This window comes from Peromyscus californicus, unplaced genomic scaffold (assembly GCF_007827085.1).
Source record: "Peromyscus californicus insignis strain IS unplaced genomic scaffold, ASM782708v3 Scaffold_21__1_contigs__length_65335640, whole genome shotgun sequence".
NCBI classification, from domain to species: Eukaryota; Metazoa; Chordata; class Mammalia; order Rodentia; family Cricetidae; genus Peromyscus; species Peromyscus californicus.
This window is the reverse complement of record NW_026294514.1, coordinates 30,619,807-30,639,218: the sequence shown is the minus strand read 5'-3', so window position 1 is coordinate 30,639,218 and position 19,412 is coordinate 30,619,807. Positions and strand designations below refer to the sequence as shown.

General features: G+C 42.1%; 1 long non-coding RNA gene across 2 annotated transcripts in view; it reads left to right on the top strand.

Moving 5' to 3' along the window:
• The window catches only part of LOC128117733 (uncharacterized), a 120,510-nt gene that overhangs the window by 16,045 nt on the left and 85,053 nt on the right, over positions 1-19,412 (top strand). For both annotated transcript variants that reach the window (XR_008220894.1, XR_008220893.1), the window contains exon 2: positions 17,361-17,457. This is a non-coding gene — a long non-coding RNA (uncharacterized LOC128117733). The remainder of the gene's footprint in view (positions 1-17,360; positions 17,458-19,412) is intronic.

The following is a 19,412-nucleotide window of genomic DNA, read 5'->3' as shown; positions in this document are numbered from 1 at the left end:
TGAGTATGCTGATGCGTTTACAAGTAATTTATAGACCATATGGATTGTCTACAGTCTGAGTTCTATACATGTATAGATTACAGCCATGTGGCCCAGACTGAGGAGGTGGCTGTCTTAGGGAAGCCGGAGTACACATGATGAAGAGATGGCCTTAGAGGTAACAGCATCCCAGGCAAGGCTGGCAGCGTGTGCAGCACCCATCCTATGATAGGGGAGACCCAGGCTCTGCAGTGCAAGCTGCATGTATATGGTCACATAGGCATGATACTATAATGCTATGCCGAAGAGAAACAACCCTCTGGTTTCTTTCCCTTGTGCATAAAAGCCTCAGCCCTGAAATGTATTTAGTACCTGCAGGGTCAAGTGCCCTCTGGGATTAACCAAAAACTTAGTCAACTTCGATTACTCAGCTTAGGCCTTTGCCTGACCTTTAGTGTCCCAGTCAGCACCTGGACAGACAGACTCCATGTCCCTCCAGTCACTATGGAAATGCCTGCATCTTCTAGTAGAGAAACTCAAAGTGTCACCTATAAAAAGTCAGCTCTGTTGAAGACAATGCCTCTCTTAGGAACATACAACTTTGCATTTGATGCCAGGGATGCCAGCAGAACCCATTTGAATTCACGGGGTTCAAGACTGAATGTACTGATGGGTGACAGCTATTTTGATATATTTATAAAAAACAGTATCATTAAGTGGTAAAAGCGTAAACACAGGCTATAACCAATGAATTTTAATTCAAAGCTATTTGTATCACAACAAATTTATCCACAAAATGAGACTCAATCAGTATTTTACAGACTTTTCTAACTAATGCAATTCAAGTTGCTTTGAATCTGATCACACAGAATACACAAGTGTTTGTCATTTTTATGTGTTTTCACATTTGCTGTTGTCATGGGACAATCCTCGGGGACTTTTTAAGGTTTTGTTGGTTTTGCTTGGTATAGATTTTTCTACCATGTGACAATTGTCACCCAGTTTTCTCTCTAGGAGGGTCCCCCGCATCATCCTCCCCCCACCAAGGCTGAGTGTACGATGCTTCAGATAATGGAAGCATAAGCAATATGACGTAGATTAGCTTCATGGCAGTGTTAAAGGTTTGATTTGCTGTGACACTAGGGAGCATGTTTGGAAATGCAAAGTCATCTTCATTATAATATTTAACCTAAAGAAGCAATAGTACAGCACACACACACACATACACACACACACACACACACACACACACACACACACAGGTCCACATACATACACAATATTCATCTTCTCCTTAATAAAGACAAACGTCCAGATGATGGTTATTGGAGATGAGGCTTGTGATAGCTCTTCAACAAACCTTAATGCCACCAGTCTAGATTGAACTTCGAGGTATAAAATATCTTACGGCATCTGGAGTATTTAAGAAATGCACTTACCTTTAACTATGTGAGGATTTATTGGTTTAGAGGATCAGTCCTTTGGCAATAAAGGGAAAGGTTTAGCTGATGTGACTACCAATTTTGCTACTTAACTCTGGAGTCCATTTGACCAATGGACTCCAGTGGAGAGCCTAGTGGAGAGCCACGGATGCATGTGGGCTCCGTTATCTAACTACAGCCTCATGATTCTCTTCTGTTTTTTCCAGGCCTCCACCAGGCTTATCCAGAACTGGTACAAGCTAGAAATAGAAACAGCTTCAAGAAATGTTTAGATAAACTCACATATGGGCTGTGTAATGAATTATTAGGGCAGCCTGGCACCGTCTGTGTTACCTCATGGGCCTTTTTTGTGGGTGAGATCAGAAGCAATAAACATGTTCTCTAGCCAAATTGCTATCAGAGACGAAAAGGAGGTCTGCATGCAGCACCCTGAAGAAGGAACATGTTTATGACCTTTTAAAGTCACATTCTATTTTAAAGGGAGGGAGCATACGCATAATATCTTGAGTAGATTCAGGAGTTTAGACTAAGTCAGCTCAGTAATGATGGAATGGTCCGTCACGACTAAGCCAGGCAGGATGTGGTCTTGAAAGTCTGGGCTGCCAAAACTGCCACGTTGCGAATATGGCTTTAGTCGAAAATGTAACTGTGCAGTATCAGAGTGATTTGCTAACCATGAGACTATTTTTTTATGGTTGTAAACTTGAAAAGTAATTGGAAAGCTGTCTGGTGGGTGCCCGCCAGTGCACATTCCCTTCCTATTTACATAAATAGTTGATATTTTCCATCACGCAAAGTTTAAAGTGGTTGTTGGCGACGGCATTATTGAAGAACATTGACAACAGTAGCACACGCTGTAGCTAGAACTAGAGTCACTGAGTCATAATTAGCACGTGACCAGTCAGCGGGCCAAGCGTCAAGTTGCATTTCAGATGGCTGCCATCACAGTTTCCAGGGTTGCTATGGGATGACCCAGTAGGAATGGCATAGAGTACTTGGCTCAGGCAGCACAGGCGGGTGACTGCCAAGACCACGAGAAATGTGAGAGCAAGAAGCATTCTCTGGCCATCCAGTGTGGGTGCAGCCACGTGAGGACAGAGATTGGGAAGCCTGGTTAGCAGAGAGAAAAAAGAAGAGACTGAGAACAGCTGGAGAGGCAGGAACTTAGGCAAGAATCAGCATATTCAAGGCCAATGCCTGGCTTTCCCTCCGTCCTGGAGCTTAGTCTGTGCTGGAACTCTTTTCCTTGTATCAGAGGCTTTAAATCAGACATTCCCTGCCCAACAGTATATTTCAATTATATCATGTCCCCTCCCCAACTTCTCCCAGCTCCCCTCCCACCCTTCATATTCTTTCTCTTAATAAATAAATAAAATCAGACACACATATAAAAATAAGAAACACACACACACACACACACACACACACACACACACACACACACACATATATATATATGAGAGAGAGAGAGAGAGAGAGAGAGTGTTCCTTTTGGTTGGCCAGAGTACTCTTGAGCATGGGGACTGACCTGAAATGCAGTTGATATACCCAGTGACACTCCATTTTGATAAACCGATTTCCCCTATCCCAATTGGTACCAATTGCAAATAGCTTCTTAGTTAGGGGTTGGATTTTGTGTCCACTTCCCCTTCTCAGTTCTGGGCTTTTGTCTGATTTGAATCTGTGCATGTCTTACGTTTGCTGCCTGCTGTGGGATGTTCTGTATGGCAAATGTGTTGCTGATTAGTCAATAAATAAAACACTGATTGGCCATTGGCTAGGCAGGAAGTGTAGGTGGGACAAGGAGGAGAATAAAGCTGGGAAGTGGAAGGCTGAGTCAGAGAGACACTGCCAGCTGCCACAATGACAAACAGCATGTGAAGATGCCGGTAAGCCACGAGCCACGTGGCAAGGTATAGATTAATAGAAATGGATTAATTTAAGCTGTAAGAACAGTTAGCAAGAAGCCTGCCACAGACATACAGTTTGTAAGCAATATAAGTCTCTGTGTTTACTTGGTTGGGTCTGAGCAGCTGTGGGACTGGCAGGTGATAGAGATTTGTCCTAACTGTGGGCCAGGCAGGAAAACTCTAGCTACAGCTGCCATCATCTCTGTAAATAATATGTGCATCAGCCCTGTGGTATCTAGAAAACACCTCTGGCTCTTGTAATCTTTCTGCCTCCTCCTTTCTGTAGATTCCTGAGCCTTGAGGGAAGGGGTTTGATAGGGACATCCCATTTAGGGCTGAATGTTCCAAAGTCTCTCAGTGTCTGTGCATTGTCCATCTGTAGGTCTCTGTGTTCATTATCATCTACTGCAAAAAAAGAGATCTTCTGATGGGAGTTAGGTAATGCATAGGCGCATAGCCGAACGTTATTAGGAGTCACTTTATGGTTACATTCATTTTGCAGATTAATAGCAGTAGATGTCTGCCTAGGGTCCAAGACCTGTCTTGTCTCCGATTTTTGGTCTCATTAACAGTGCTGGTATGGGTTCCATCTCACGGAGAAGACCATCAATTGAATTTGAAAAGTGGTTGTTTACTTCCATGATGTTTATACCACCATTGCACCACAGGTTACACCTTACAAGCAGTTCACTGTTGTAGCTCACATGGTTTGTGACCTAATTTGGCTGATGATTACTTATCTCCTCCAGTAGTGTGCACAGTACACTCCAGCACTGAAAATTGCCAATAGGTGTGAAGCTTCTTGTTGGCCAGCTCAATTTCTCCATTTCCTCGAACATAAGTATGTGGTATCTTCAGCAAATAGGGCCTTACCATCAGGTTGTGGAGAGTAACCAATAGTGTAGACAGTAAGCCTGTAATATTTGGTGGGGTCTATGGGACCCCCTTGGACAATGACTCAGAAATATGGAGTACATTCCAGGTGCTGAAGGTTTGCTTTGGTAGCATATAATGTCTAGCTGGGGTATTGTCTCCCCAAATATAAGGTAACTTCATTTAAATTCCTTTTATATGAGTATGTGCTTTAGGAAACTTCTCTAATAGTAGGTTTCTATACGGCTTTTCAAAAGGCCTTTAATGTTAGTTATCACTCTGTATTCCTCCCCTCTATTCTGTTGTTCCCATCTCCCTCCCATTTGGCTTTCTTATTCCAGTTTCCTGTTTATCTCTTAATAGCTTTAAGTTCTATCTCCCTTCCTTGGAAAATTCCCTGCTCTCCCCTCCTCTCTTACTAGCTATCTAACTCTGTGGATATTCTGAAGGAAACACATGTATCTACAGCTTAAAAGCTAGCGTCTACATATAAGAGAAAACACACAGTGTTTGTCATCTGGGTCTAGGTTACCTCACTCAGGTTGATTGTTTCTAACTCAATTCATTTATCTCCAAATTTCATAACTTCATTTTTCTGATCAGATGAATAATATTCCATTCTGCTAATATACTACATTTTTATTATCCATTCATCAGCTGATGGATATTTAGGCTCTTTCCAATTTCTGGCTATTATGAATAGAGCAGAAAATGAACATGGATGAGCAAGTAACTCTGTAAGAAGATGTAGAGCCCTTTGTGTATATGCCCAAGAAAGGTAGTAGAGCTGTATCGTGTAGTAGCTCTATTTTCAGCTTTTGAAGGAACTTTCACACTGATTTTGATAGTGGCTGTGTAAGTTCGCATTCTCACCAGCAGTGAAAAGTGTTCTCTTTTTCCCCATCCTCACTGGCATGTGCTGTCATTTGTTTTGTTAATCCTGACAATTTTGACTTGTGTAAGATGAAATCTCAAAGGAGTTTTAATATTCATTTCCTTAATGGTTGAAGTTATTAAATATTTTAAATGTTTCTTATATATTTATTTTAATTTTTTGAGAACATTCTCATTAGTTCTATACCCCATTTTAAAATTAGGCAACCCTGTTGACTCTTAAAGGAACTTGTTCCCCTTAGAATCACAGATTTTGGATAGATGTTATTTCTCTACAATTATTTGATTCTGAACATCAATGGGATTTCACCCAGACAGTAGAGTAAGGAAAACACTCCTAGTTCTTCTCAAAGCTCAGCCAAAGTCCAAGATGCTGGATATAAAAGGTGTGTTACCATCTTAGTCACTGTGGTCCCTCTACCCATTTTTGTCTTTCTGCCATAGACAGTATTTCTTTCAGATTGTAGCTTGCTATAATGATAAGAAAATGCCTGCTCTTTAACCATCCAAAAGGCCATTCAACACATGACTCTTCACACACACACACTTTGCCATCCTTGACCACTTCTATCAGATATTTAAACTTTCTTTTCAGGTGCCTGAGTACATTTCCAGAACTTAGTATGGACAAGAGTATGGGACATGAGGCACTCTCCTCTTGATAAAGAATTCCACAGACTCTGGGTAGCAATAGCAAAATAGTTAATTTTTGAACCTGTGGGTGGGGTACCAACCAAGATGAAATGGCAGCCGTACATTTGAGCATCAATCCATCATTCTTACAGTTCTAATGCAGGCCTTTTCCCCTCTTTTCCCGCTGTCTAAGTACTTGATCAAGTATGATAATTTCCTTTGGATGCTGTGGTGGTTTGAATGAAAATGGCCTCCACAGGCTCATAGGGAGAGGCACTATTAGGAGATGTGGCCTTGTTGGAATAGGTGTGGCCTTGTTGGAGAAAGTGTGTCACTGGGGGTGGGCTTTTAGGTTTCAAATGCTCAAGCCAGGCCCAGGGTCTCTTTCTCTCTTCCTGCTGCCTGCTGATCCACATGTAGAATTCTTGACTCCCTCTCCAGCACCATGTTTACCTGTACACTGCCGTGCCTTCTACCACATGATAACGGATAAACCTCTGAACTTGTGTGACAGTTTGAATGTAATTGGCCCCCATAAGCTCATAGGGAGTGGCACTATTAGGAGTTGTGGTCTTGTTGAAGTAGGTGTGGTCTTTTGGAGGAAGTGTGTCACTGTGTAGGCAGGCTTTGAGGTTTCCTATATTCAAACTATGTTTAGTTTCGTTCACTTCCTATTGCCTATGGATTAAGATGCAGCTCCTTCTCCACTCTCAGCTCCTTCTCCAGCACCATGTTTGCTTGCACGCTGCCAAGTCCCACCATGAAACTGTAAGCCACCCAATTAAATGCTTTCCTTTATAAGAGTTGCCATGGTCATGGTGTCTCTTCATAGCAACAGAAACCGTAACTAAGACAGCCTATAAGCCAGCCTCAGTTAAATATTTTCCTTTATGGAGTTTCTGTGGTCATGTTGTCTCTTCACAGCACTAAAACCATAAGACAGCTGCTCATAGAGTTCTCACTTAACCTGAGTCTCCAAGCTAGTTTGGTCACTTTTTTTTAGTTCCCCTTTCTTAAGTTTATAAAGCCCTGTAATCTCATCCCCCAGTGTCCTGTTTGCACGGGTTTAGTCAGTTAGACCATTTAAAAAAATATTTCATTTTCTTTATGTACATGAGTATGTTTATGTGTGTCAGTATGTGTCCTATGTGTGCAGATATCTGCAGAGGCTAGAAGAGGGCATTTGTTTCCCTAGACCTGGTGTTACAGTCGATGTGAGCTGCCTTATGTACGTGCTGGGAATTGAACTCAGATTCTCTGGAAGAGCACCCAGCGCTTTTAACTACTTATTCACCCCTCTTGCCCTACGTAGGTCTCTTTGAAAGTATGAAGGATATACAAAAGCATCCTGTGAATCTTCAACTGTTTGAAAATGGGTCACGAGATTTTACTGATTGCAGCAGGGGATGATGCAGAAATTTTCAGGTAGGCAAGGGGCCTCAGAGACCTATTTGGATCTTCCTTTAACTAGAATTCCCTGGTTCCAGAAACCGAATTCAGAGTGGGGGTATATGAAATTTCCAATCTCACTGACTCAGATTTCTTTGTAACATTCATCTGCACCCCTCTTCCAACACACACACACACACACACACACACACACACACACACACACACACACACATGCACGCACACACGCACACATGCACACAGAGGCACATGCTCCCACCCATTGAGCCACATTATTTTAACAGGAAACATGGCTGAAAAGTTGCAAATTGAGACAGACAACTTTATCTAGAGTCCGAAGTGTATATTCCCAGGGTGGTATTTCTCCAGAATTGTCTTTCGCCTTTTACTGCCAATCCTTTCCAGCTGGGCAAACAGAAGTAGTTGTCCATTCTTCATCAAACACAGACACTGCATGTCAGGTAGATTTAGAAGGCTAGAACCATTCATTGCTACAATTCTACTCTTTAAAGCAATTTTATTGGCTTCTTTTTCAAATTGGAACCAGAGATGAAATATCTACCCTAATTGGATGAAACCAGTCAAACATTTCACTTTTTAGGTCAGTTTTTTTTTCTTTTTTTTTTTCTTCTCTTCAGTTTTTCTCTTTTCAGTAACTTCCTACCCTTCCTCAGTGAGGCCTTCTTGAATTCCTGCACTGGGGCAAAGTATGCTCAATTGATTTGGAAAGTAATACATGCCTATGGTTCTTTGGCTCTCGCTTTTAAAGAAATAATGAAGGCAAAGTGTTTTCATTTCAGAATCGTGGCCTTTTATCCCAGTTGGTGATCCTGGACTTATTTTTACATTCAATAATCATCTCTTTGTGCTCACCAGGAGCAGCGTATTGTACTACTAATGGATAACAATCACAACCATTTACTTGTTTCCTACTCTAAGTTGGGCACTGTGTGAGATTCATCACATTGCATACATTCCTCTTTGCAACCCTTGCAACCAGTTCGGCAAGGTAGATATTATGAGGGTGACTTACCACATCAGGAAACTGAGATGCAGGGGAGTTAAGGGTAGAGTTTCATATCGCAGTATATGCATCTAAGACTCACAACCATCAAAATCACTTGTAGTCTGTGTCTCAAAATGCCTTCTTTACTCACTGTCTGCCCGTCCTGTGCTTCAGAACACCTGATTCAGGAATAAGGATACAAACAGGGATAACAAAAAAGCTGAAGGTTAGGCAATTTCTCTGAATTTCCCTTTCTTCATTCACAGGGCAGTAATCATACTTATTGTTTAGGTTGTTTTCATTTATACAACTCACATTTCTGGTGTCAAAGGATAAGCTCAATAAACAGTAGATCTCTTCACTTCCCATAATTGTGTCTCCTTCCAGTTAATCCCAGTGGATGAGAACTAGGCATGGCCATTGTAGCATCAATCAGAAGTAGTCCAGCCCCCTTACTTCAGTCCACGCAAGGTACTGGGCCAATCACAGTACTCCCAGGATTTTTAAGAGCACAGTAGTCAGGGGTGGGAATGGGGTAAATAAGTATCTCTTTCCTCCAAAATCATGAACTTAATAGGAAGTAAAGGCAGGGATGGTGCTGCAGGTTTGTCCCATGTGTAGGGAGAGTCACTGTGTTTGAGACTCCAGTAGACCAGTAAAGAGACAGACCCGGAGACAAGAAGTAGAAAGAAAACAAATTGCAGTTTCTGGTCTCAAATTTCACCACCACCAAGAATATCTTTGTTCTTTCCCCTCTTGTATCTGGGTGATTTTGTTAATCTATTTACTTCCCCAATTGTCCTGTTGTAGATGAATAGTATCATTTTCACTACTTTGAGTAATTTGGAGTTTTACCAAAAAAAAATGTCGTCATTAAGAAGAAGGTTAACAGACTGCAACCCACAGCTCCAGGGAGGCTAGCTAGCAGGGAGGACCCTAGGAAGGACACACAGATTACCCAGTGAAGGAGAAATAGGTGAGATCTACATGAGCAAACTGAGGGTGAAGGAGGGTAATGGAGGGCAAGGGGTGGGGGATGAGAAGTTAGGGGAATGGGAGGTTGGAGCTAGAACAGGGACAGAGTGGGAGAGCAAGGAAAGAGATACCGTGATAAATGAAGACATCATGGGAATAGGGAGAAACAGAGTGATAGGGAAGTTCCCAGGAATCCACTAGGATGACCCCATCTTAGACTACTGGCAATAGTGGAGAGGGTGCCTGAGCTGGCCTACTCTAGTGATCAGAGTGATGAATACCATAACTGTCATTATAGAGCCTTCATCCAGTGACTGATAGAAGCAGAAGCAGAGATCCACAACCAGGTGCCAGACTGAGCTCCAGGAGTCCAATCAATGAGAGAGAGGAGGGATTCTATGAGCAAGGAACACCAAGATCATGATGGGAAAACATACAGAGATGGCCAATCAAACTAGTGGAAACTCATGAACTGCTTACCAATAGCTGAGGAGCCCCCATGGGACTGGACTAGGCCCTCTGGATAAACGAGAGGGGGCCCCCAGGCAGTGAGATTGGGATCCATCCCTGGTGCATGAGCCGGCTTTTTGGAGCCCAGTGCCTATGGTTGGACACCTTGTTCAGCCTTGGTGCAAGGAGGAGGGGCTTGGACCTGCCTCAACTGAATGTACCAGGCTCTGCTGACTCCCCAAGGGAGACCTTGCCTTGGAAGAAGTGGGAATTGGAGGTGGGTTGGGGGAGAAGCTTGGAGGGGAGGAGGAAGGAGGAGGGGGGGGTCTGTGGTTGGTATGTAAAATGAACAGAAAATTTCTTAATAATAAAAAAAAGGGCTAAACAGAAAACACATGATTCTGGGTGAAATGCTTAAAAAATAATATTATTTAAGTGTGGAACAGAAGCTGAGGGGCTAGACAGGGCAGGCTCCATTCTCCATTCAAGGCTGAGGGACTAGATGGGCCAGGCTCGGCCCTAGGTTAGAAGATAAGGGAATGGATGTGCCAGGTCGGCTATGAGTAGGAGGCTGGGGAGATAGACGGAGCAGGGTCTGCCTTGGTTAGAGACTGAAGGGATGACTGGAGCACAGTCATTTCAGGGCCAGAGGATGTTTGGGGTAGGATCAGCCTAGGGTGAAGGATGAGGGGACAGATGATAGCCTTGGGTTGATAGTATTTGCAGATAGGTATGATAGGTATATGAACAATGACTATATTATTTTGCTTATTGTTTTTATATTTTAAATTCTTCATAATAAAAAGTTTAACTAAGAAAAAGATACGACTATCAAAAATTCATAGATCAGCCCATGATAACAAGATACTAAGTCACACATCCCTAAGAAACTGGAGTATGGCATGGAGTACACCCTAGTGGGTAGAAAAGAGAAGCAAGACTTTTAGTGGTTACAGGAAGAAGGGAAAGACAAGGACTCAGTGAAGATATCCAGCTCATTCTCTGAATGGAAACATGGAAGGGTGGGAAGGTGTAAGATCAATACTCATATGTCAGATTCATAGGAGAAGGGTGCTGTTAGAGGTCACACCCCCAACAGAAAGATCCACAGGGCTATCACTTCCTGGAAGTCTCTCTTAATCAGGAGTCTTTCTTAATTACCACCATGATTGGATGGTGAAGGCATCTCTTTGCTCACTCTTTTGTTGATTCATTTAGTCATTGACTCATCCATCCAGGCATTCTTTTGTTGCTTTCATCCATTCAGTCACCCATCTGTCTATCCATCCACCCATCTATCCATCCATCCATCCACCCATCCATCCATCCATCCATCTGTCCATCCGTCCTTCCATCCACCCATTCCTCCATTCATACGTTTGCTAATTCATTCAGCTAACTTCTCATTCAAGAAGCAGAAAGGCTTTGCTAAAGCAGTGTCTGGAAAATAGGTGGTGTTCAATAAACATTTCCTAAATAAATGAATGGATGAAAGGAGATGCTATAAAGATGCACCTTTAATTATGGAACTCTTTTGACGTTGCATCAATATTCAATCTGCTCCATTTAGAATCTGCCAGAGTCTATGTTGCAAGTTCTATCTCGAAGGCTGTGATGACTTGGCCAGGAAAACAGTATTGCTGAAATTTCACATAGACAACCACAGCTTGAAACTCGTTCTAAATGACAGAGTTTGAAACCCCTAAATCAAGTTTTCTATCTTTGAGTGACAAGGATGTCAAAAAGATGGAAATTAATCTTTCAAAATATGGTTTTTGCTTGTTGAACTGAAAACCTTTTAGTATTTTTTTCCTGTGTGAAAAAGCTCTCCCAACAGGAGAAATCTGTGATGTCTACTTAATTGCTTCAGTAATTTTAATGGAAGTTCATTTTAAAAGATGTCGCAAACATCTGTTATATCTAATTGACGAGACTATTAGCTGACTATATTTTCTTACACTATACATATTACTACTTTGTGTTCATCAATGGCTTCATAAGATTCATTCCAATTGCATCTGTTTACTAAGGACCTACTTAGTACAGACTATTCTGTGCTGCTAAAAAGAATGTAAAGGCATTGCTGCCAGGCGTTGGTGGCACATGCCTTTAATCCTAGCACTCGGGAGGCAGAGCCAGGTGGATCTCCGTGAGTTCAAGGCCAGCCTGGGCTAGCAAGTGAGTTCCAGGAAAGGCGCAAAGCTACTCAGGGAAACCCTGTCTCAAAAAACAAAAACAAAACAAAACAAAAAAAAAGAAAGAAAAGGCATTGCTTATACTCAGATAACTAATGTGCTCATAGGAGAGAGAAACAATGTGATCTGGGGCTCCTTTATGAGTAAATCAGTTGCTTTTAAAAATAAACAGGGAAATCATCGTAAGTTATGTGCGGGCTCCTGCCATTGCATCATGCCACCCTCCACATTCTTCTCACCAAACTGAGTCCCTGCAGGGCAACCCACAAGAGTGATTCTTCACCATACTGTTTCTCTTTGTCTTTAAACATGTGAAGGTAAATATACCCAGAGCCAAGACACACCAAGGAAGCAATGTTTGTGCCACCTAAGCATGCCAGACAAGCTCTGTCTTCAAAAGACACCATTTCTCTAAAACAGCCAAAGTTCCAACACTTTAAGATTTACAGAAAACAGGCTAAAACAGTATGGCATTTTTCTACAAGGAATAAACCAGTAGTGATCATCCTAACTAACGGAAGACCATACTTAATTGGTGTTTCCTTAGTTTTAACACTGTTCCCTTTTTATGCAAGGAGAGATAGTATAGGGGGTTTGGAGATGGCTCAGTGGATAAAGCAATCATCATGCAAGCATGAGGATCAGAGTTCATATCCCCAGAACCCACAAAAACGCAATGCAGACATGGCTGCCTGTAACCCCAATACTGGGAAAGGAGACAGAGTAGCTAGAATTGACAAGCTTCAGGTTCAGTGAGAGACTCTGCTTCAGTAAATAAAGTGGAGAGCAATTAGGAAAGATGCCACAGGTGAACCTCTGGCCTTTACATACATGTGCACACATACATGCACACCTACACACATATGTGTGCACCCAAATGCATACCACACATATATATACATAAAAGATAAATTTAAAGACAATTTGAAATATATATGTGTATATATATGTGTGTGTGTGTGTGTGTGTGTGTGTGTGTGTGTGTGTGTGTGTGTTAAAGATGTGACACTGTAAAACTGATCATAAAAGTTGAAATGGATATGGAGTTACCGGAATCCCCACAGTGCACTATATGGGGGTCATTTTGTCATAGGCCTTCTGCCCTGGCTCCATTTGGAGAGCTCTAGTTTACTCCTATTCAAGATTCAGCTTGAAATAATCAAAGTAATTCATTAAGATGCTTTTCCTGAAACAGAGGAATGTTTTCCCTCAAACTGAATTCTAATCTACTGCTCAAGAGAAACAGAAACAGCATGGTGAAATGATTACCTCCCATTAACACATCCCCCTTCCAGTCATTATAGAGATATGGACTACATTTACCTTCACCATTCTGAGCACTCCATCACGATCTTTTTTCTACAATGTGCTCACTCAGAAATGCCCTTGGATAGCCAGATGGATATTCCATGGTCCTACATCTTCCAACCCCCCAGAAGTAAGAAATGTACGAAGAAAAAGAATGAAAATACCCTGTATGGATGGTGCATCCTCTATACCAGAGATCAGCTCTGTCTTGGCTTGTAAACAGAGCCGTTACTGATTTGAGGTTGCTTTCTCCATCTGTCATGGAGGAACCATGCAGAGGGAAGAGATTGTCACCAGAAGATATCAGAATTGTCCTCTGGGCAGGACATGGCAAGGATGCATCAATTTAAGTTTCCCATGTTTATCTTTGCTCTGTAAGTCAACACATGTCCTGAGGTCCCTGCTTCGTGCAGGGGTTGGGGTTGGGGGTGGAGGGGTCTTAGTTTACTGCCCTACACTAATCTCAGGATCCATGGCTCCCAAATGAAAGCCTTTGCTGTCCACCCTGATCCTTGAACTTGGATATGTTTTCTAGTTTAGTCGATCATTTTTGTCCTGAGACTCTCAGGAATATTTATGGTTAGTCAGAATATTTACTTTACTTATGATTTATGAATACGTTGTTCCCTTTCTGATGTTGCAAACAACTTGATTTATCAAGTGTAAAAGAATCAGAGCAGACTCTTGTTATACATGACAAGGCATGTGGGTAGACATTCAATATCATCAGTCATTAAGAAGATGCAAATTAAAACCACAAGGAGGCGTTCAAGAAGCCTGCACCTCAAAATAAAAATGAAAATGGTGTACTTCCAAGACCTAACATACACAAGGCCCTGGGTTCAACTCCCAGTACCCTAAACAAATAAACAACAAAAAACTACCCAGTTTCTGTAACTGCTAAGCCAAAAGACCCAATGATGTAAGCAACCCCCAAGTAATTCCCCAAAAGAAATGCAAACATATGTTCACACAAATACTCAGAGATGGGGACTTACAGTGGTTGTGTTGAGGAGTCAAAACTGGAAAAAAAGAATTCAACTGATGAATGGAAAACACACCTTGATCCAATTCTACAAAGAAATATACTCATCAACAAAGAAAAATGAGCTATTGGCACATGGAACAGCATGCCTGAATCATAGAAGTATGTGACATGAAAGAAACCAGGCATTTCAAAAACTGTATGACTGTGTGATGATGAAATTATGGAAAATGTAAAAATATAATGACTGGAAGTAGTGATCCTTCTGTGGCTAAGGTGCATAGGAGGAGATTGGTGGGACTGTGAGTGAGAGAGAGAGCTTTAGGTGTGGTTGACCACCTCTACGGGCTGTGGTAGTGGTCACAAATTTGAATACATATATTTGCCAGAGTTCATACTTTAATGAGCAAATTTAGAGTTTTGTACCTTAAAGAATTGATAGATTTTTTTCCCTTCTAAATGCTAAGAATTATGACGTGTATCTTATCTCTGGTAGGCCTTACTTGGAAGAATTTTATCTCTAAATTTAGTGCTCAATCATGGTAACAAAGAATGCCTTGGATTGGCAGTGCACTTTGTATAGGTGCAGTTGACACCCTTTGATCTTCCCTAAACTTACCTTCTGCATATCTCATTATGATACTTAAGAACATTTTATGAACTGTCAGAACATAAAGTTATAAGGAGACAGGAGCCTGATTGAGATCACTAATTAAGAGACTAGAACGAAATCAAATCACGTGCTCTTGGTTTAATTGTACTTACGTTTTAACTGCCTGGGTATTGGATGCCTTTGGCTGAGGAGAGAGCTGAACAAGCATTCATCCATCTCAGACAAGGCACAGACGAACCAGAGAATGGTTCTACTCAAACCCAGCCTAGTGAACAAGTGAGTTTATCGGCAGTATTTACAGGAGCACAAATCACCGAAAAGCGCACCTCAGCATAGTAACGGCTCCCCAGACTTACATCCCTGGAGCTCTTGAACCATTTGCAGACCACTCCACTAGTCAGAGACTCTCCTCTTCTCAGTAATTGCTATTACTTCTATAACCTTGGGAAGGAGCTTGTGACTCTTCTATGTTTCAAGAACTTGAGACTTGTGACATTTTGTTTACCTTCTGAGCCTTGTAAGTGTTATGTACTTCCTGAGACCTATCAAGCCTCCCTTTTCTTTCCAGGAGAGAGGGTTTCCAGTAGAAGGAAATATCTGTACAACAAAGGGCTTGTGTTTGATTGTTTGGCTTTTTACAAGACAGATCCAAGGTCAAGTCAGCCCCCATTATGACAAGGCTAAAAGACAGGTAGACTTCTCAAGAATTATTTTCCAGCAGATGCTTGTTTATAAAGGAAAACAGCTTAACTGTGACTAATCCTGAAATTATAGCTGAATACAGAACATCTCAATGACAATGTTCATGGGTAGGCATTTAAAATATGCTAGCGAACCAGGTGGTGGGTGGAGACCGTCTTCTGGCTCCTACAGGGTTCTTGTCTGCCTTCCCCTCCGAGAATGGAGTGGGCAGACAGAAAAGAGAAAATAGAAGTAACTTTATTTGCCATGTTGGAAGAAAGTACTCCAAAACCTTCTTGGCAAGAGGATGCCAGTGGAGAGCTGTTTCAGCTCTGATCCAAAGTTGGCTTTGGGGTGACTAGTTGAGAAATTGCAAGGGTTACAGCCCTGTGCTCTCAGAGGCTTTGGGGTGCTAACTGAGAGACTGGTTACAGCCTGAAAAATACTTGAAGGGCTTTCGTGTGTCAGTGGAGAGCAGTATTTTGCCCAGCAAGTTTATAGATCAGTCACCCAAATAAAAGGAGTAGGTCACCTGTCTCCAGCAGGTCTTGAAGACTAGGGTCTCAGGTCTCTGGTGACTGAAGCAAGTCTGCCAGTGCAGCTGCTGATGGAACCCTGGAGGCTGTCTTGGAGGACCTCCCTGACCTGGCAGAGCACTCTGGCACAAGAGCACCGTCCTTGTCTCCGTGGAACTCTGCCTCAGGCTCAGGGAGCCAACAAACACATCTTTTATATGTTGTGGCTACAGCCGAGTCCTGAAGTCTTCATCTTCGTCCACCTTGGGGTCTGGGAGAAAGTCTGGAAGGTGGAAGATGGCCACAGGTAATGAGGACCAGGTGGGCCCTGATTGGCTGGATCGCTAACATCCAGCCCATCAGGAAAGAGGTGTTAAAAGTTTCCACCATTTCTCTTTGTGAGGTCTGTTTTTGTAGGCCATGGTCTGCTACTTTTCTAGCCTGTCATTCCAAGCTCCAGCTCTCAAAAGCTGGGGTCTTCATACAGCCACATTTATGTTTCTCCTTATGTTTCTCCGTTGATTTCAGGGATGTAGGCCTTTCACTTTTCAAAGAACTCTGCATTTGGTGGGAAGTTCTACACCATGGACTCTTTCTATCCCTATCTCTAGGATACATTTTTGTAAAGTTGAAAGATGTCTCTTTCACTGCAAAAACAGAGCTCATCCATCCATAAAGAGGCTCTAATGCACCACTGTTTATGAGGTTTTTCATTCTGGAGCTGGAATCTTCTCTGTCTCCATCGAGGAAGATCTTGTTCTCACCTCAGGTCCCCAGACGCACTGCTCCTGGCAAAGTTCCTCTTTAGGAGGCTGATAGAAGCAGCTAAAGAAATTATTATGAATAATATGAATTTCCATGATGGAAGGAGAAAATAGTACAGAGCCAAGAGCAGAAGAAATGAATGCTGGAATGATGCAAGAGATATAGAGACTCTCCAGTCTAAAGTCCTTGGTGCTGTAGGGCGAGTAACCATTTAGCCAGAAGGATGAAGGAGGACCATCTGCTTAGGTCATCTAATGTTCCCTCCCAGGCCTGAAAGTTCTCCTTTTTCATCCAGTTTATTCCTGCCTAGTGTGGTCTGAGATGTTGAGACAGCATCTTATAATGAAATTCCTCATTGTGGCTCCCTCTTCCTGTTTCAGTGGTGAAAAGCTTCAATACAGACATCATCAGATGGCTCTGATGGATGCTCAGCTTGAGCTACTGCTCTCCATAGAAGACAGGGCACTCCTTTTCTTGTTTACCTGGTTCTTCCCTGCTCCAGCTTCCTCAATGAAGTTTTCTTCTCTCCACTTTCCCTGCCAATCTCCTGTATTAAAATGGGTTATCTGGGTTGGGTAAAATAGCAGGTTTTCATTGGGGTCCATTTCATGAATCCGTTTCTTCTGTCAGTCTTTATAACAGCATCTGCATGTTACAATATTATACCCACAACAGTAGTTTCTGAGGTTTCCTATTGAATCACTTTCTCCCCATTGTCTATCCTAGAGGAAAGCTAGGAGCAGCCCTCAAGAGGATGGAAGTGATTATGCAGGCCTCTTAGACTTGGACCAGAAAAAGCACGAAGGCAAAAGGTGATCTAGAGGTAAGGGCGATCTAGTATGATTCCAGTGCTAACATCTATCCAGGCCCAAGTTGATTTTTTGAAATGTGATGGTCATAGGCCAGCTGAGACATGCATCTTTGTCTTCTATACAAGATGGAACCTGTAGAAAGGAAACAGAACACACTCTTCCATGATCTGTGACAACCATATTCAGTATTTCTTGCCCCCAAAATGTGGTTGTTGAATTTCAGTACACATAAGAATCACCTGTGTGTTTTGTTATACTACAGAGTACCTTATATTAGCCTTGTGGATTTTGATTCAGAGTTTTCAAGTGAAGACAGAGATTTGAATTTTCATATTCATTAGCAAATCCTTAATACGCTCAGAGACAAAACAAGGTTAATATATCCAACAAACGAGCATCCTATGTGATCAAAGACCAAACCACAAGATTCTGATAATATGGAGTAATAATATTGACATCTTAGGTGTGGGTTGAAAAGAAGAACAAAATTAAATAGGAGAATGGGCTCCATACAGACCTCCTGGGAGCAGGGCTTAGGACTATGCACTTGTATAAACATTGTTAGTAATTTTGAGGTGCGTTGACATCTGAGGACCACAGAGAAAGAGAGCTGGTATCCACCCAATATCACCCTCATTTACAAGAGCTATCACCTGAAAATAAGTTTATTAGTAAAGAAATGACATGGAAATTTTTAGTAAAATTTGATAGCAAACAGCCATGACATGTTATTAAGATTCAGGTCCCATCTCTCTTCCCAAAATCCACAGCAAAGAATCATGTCTGCATATGGTAAGGGATTGCCATGACGAAGTTGAGTCTTGAGTCTTGGCTTATGTGGTTTCTCCTTGTTGTTTCAAATATCATGAATTATATCTCTTGAAGTGACCCCAACAGTTGCTCTGATGGTAGGAACACAGAGCCAAGAATGCACTGCTTCCTTCCTCCACTTCGATATCTTAATGGAATGAATGCAATATTATTTATCAACTGCAAGCTTGATGGAATATATCATATAAATCATCTCAAAAGTTATTTGCCACCTGCCTGCCTGCTCTGAAATGCATGCAGGCTTAATTAATCTAATTAGTCAATGCACAGATCAGGAGCACATTTACAGCTTCTCTGGCATCATAAATAAACTAGCTTTGTTTTCATGGGCTAAACAATTCATTCTGAAGATGGATATGAGGAAGGAACTGGGAGGGCTGACCTCTATTACAGTAAAACATGGAATAACGATGGTAGGGTTTTCTTTTTGTTCTGTGTGCCCTCCATTAACCTTCTATTAAAATACTCCTCTGTGGAGGAGGCAAGGGGTGCTGAGGTGGCACTCAGCAGAAATGTCATGCCCTCCCACCTGGAGAGGCTCACCTGCCGTTTCCCTAAGAATGAACTTACCCAGTTTAAACCTCATGATTGAAAGACACATGGATTCTAAAGCACATGCGCGCACATTGGACCATAGATGCTGGAAGGTCAAGAGCCCACGCAGCTGGCTAGTGACAATTTCAAATGGCAGGAGAGGGAGGGCCAAGGCAGAAAGTGAGGCATGGGGCTGAGCACAGTAAACATGCTTGATGTGACTATGTACTTGTTTCTTTGTTAGCCAAGGCTACCGAGTGTGACTGCAGTGGTGGTTATGGTCCCAGAGTCCGGAATACACAGGCCCATGACAGCAGTGGAATCATGTAGCCACGTGGTCCTGAAGCAAACTGATGGTGTAGCTACAGGCTTAAGTCCACAGTTAAATAAATATCCCATCTTCCACTGTGCGCATGCTGTGTCTCTTAGAAGATATATACAAATTCTTTATATTTTGCTGCTCTTCGGTGTGTTGCAAAAATTGTGCGGCTTGTTTTAAGGATTAAATGAGAGAATCCAAGCACACAGCACATGAGCTGTATTAGTCAGGGTTCTCTAAAGGACTGTATCTAAGACAATGAATATCTTAGAGGAGCTTTAT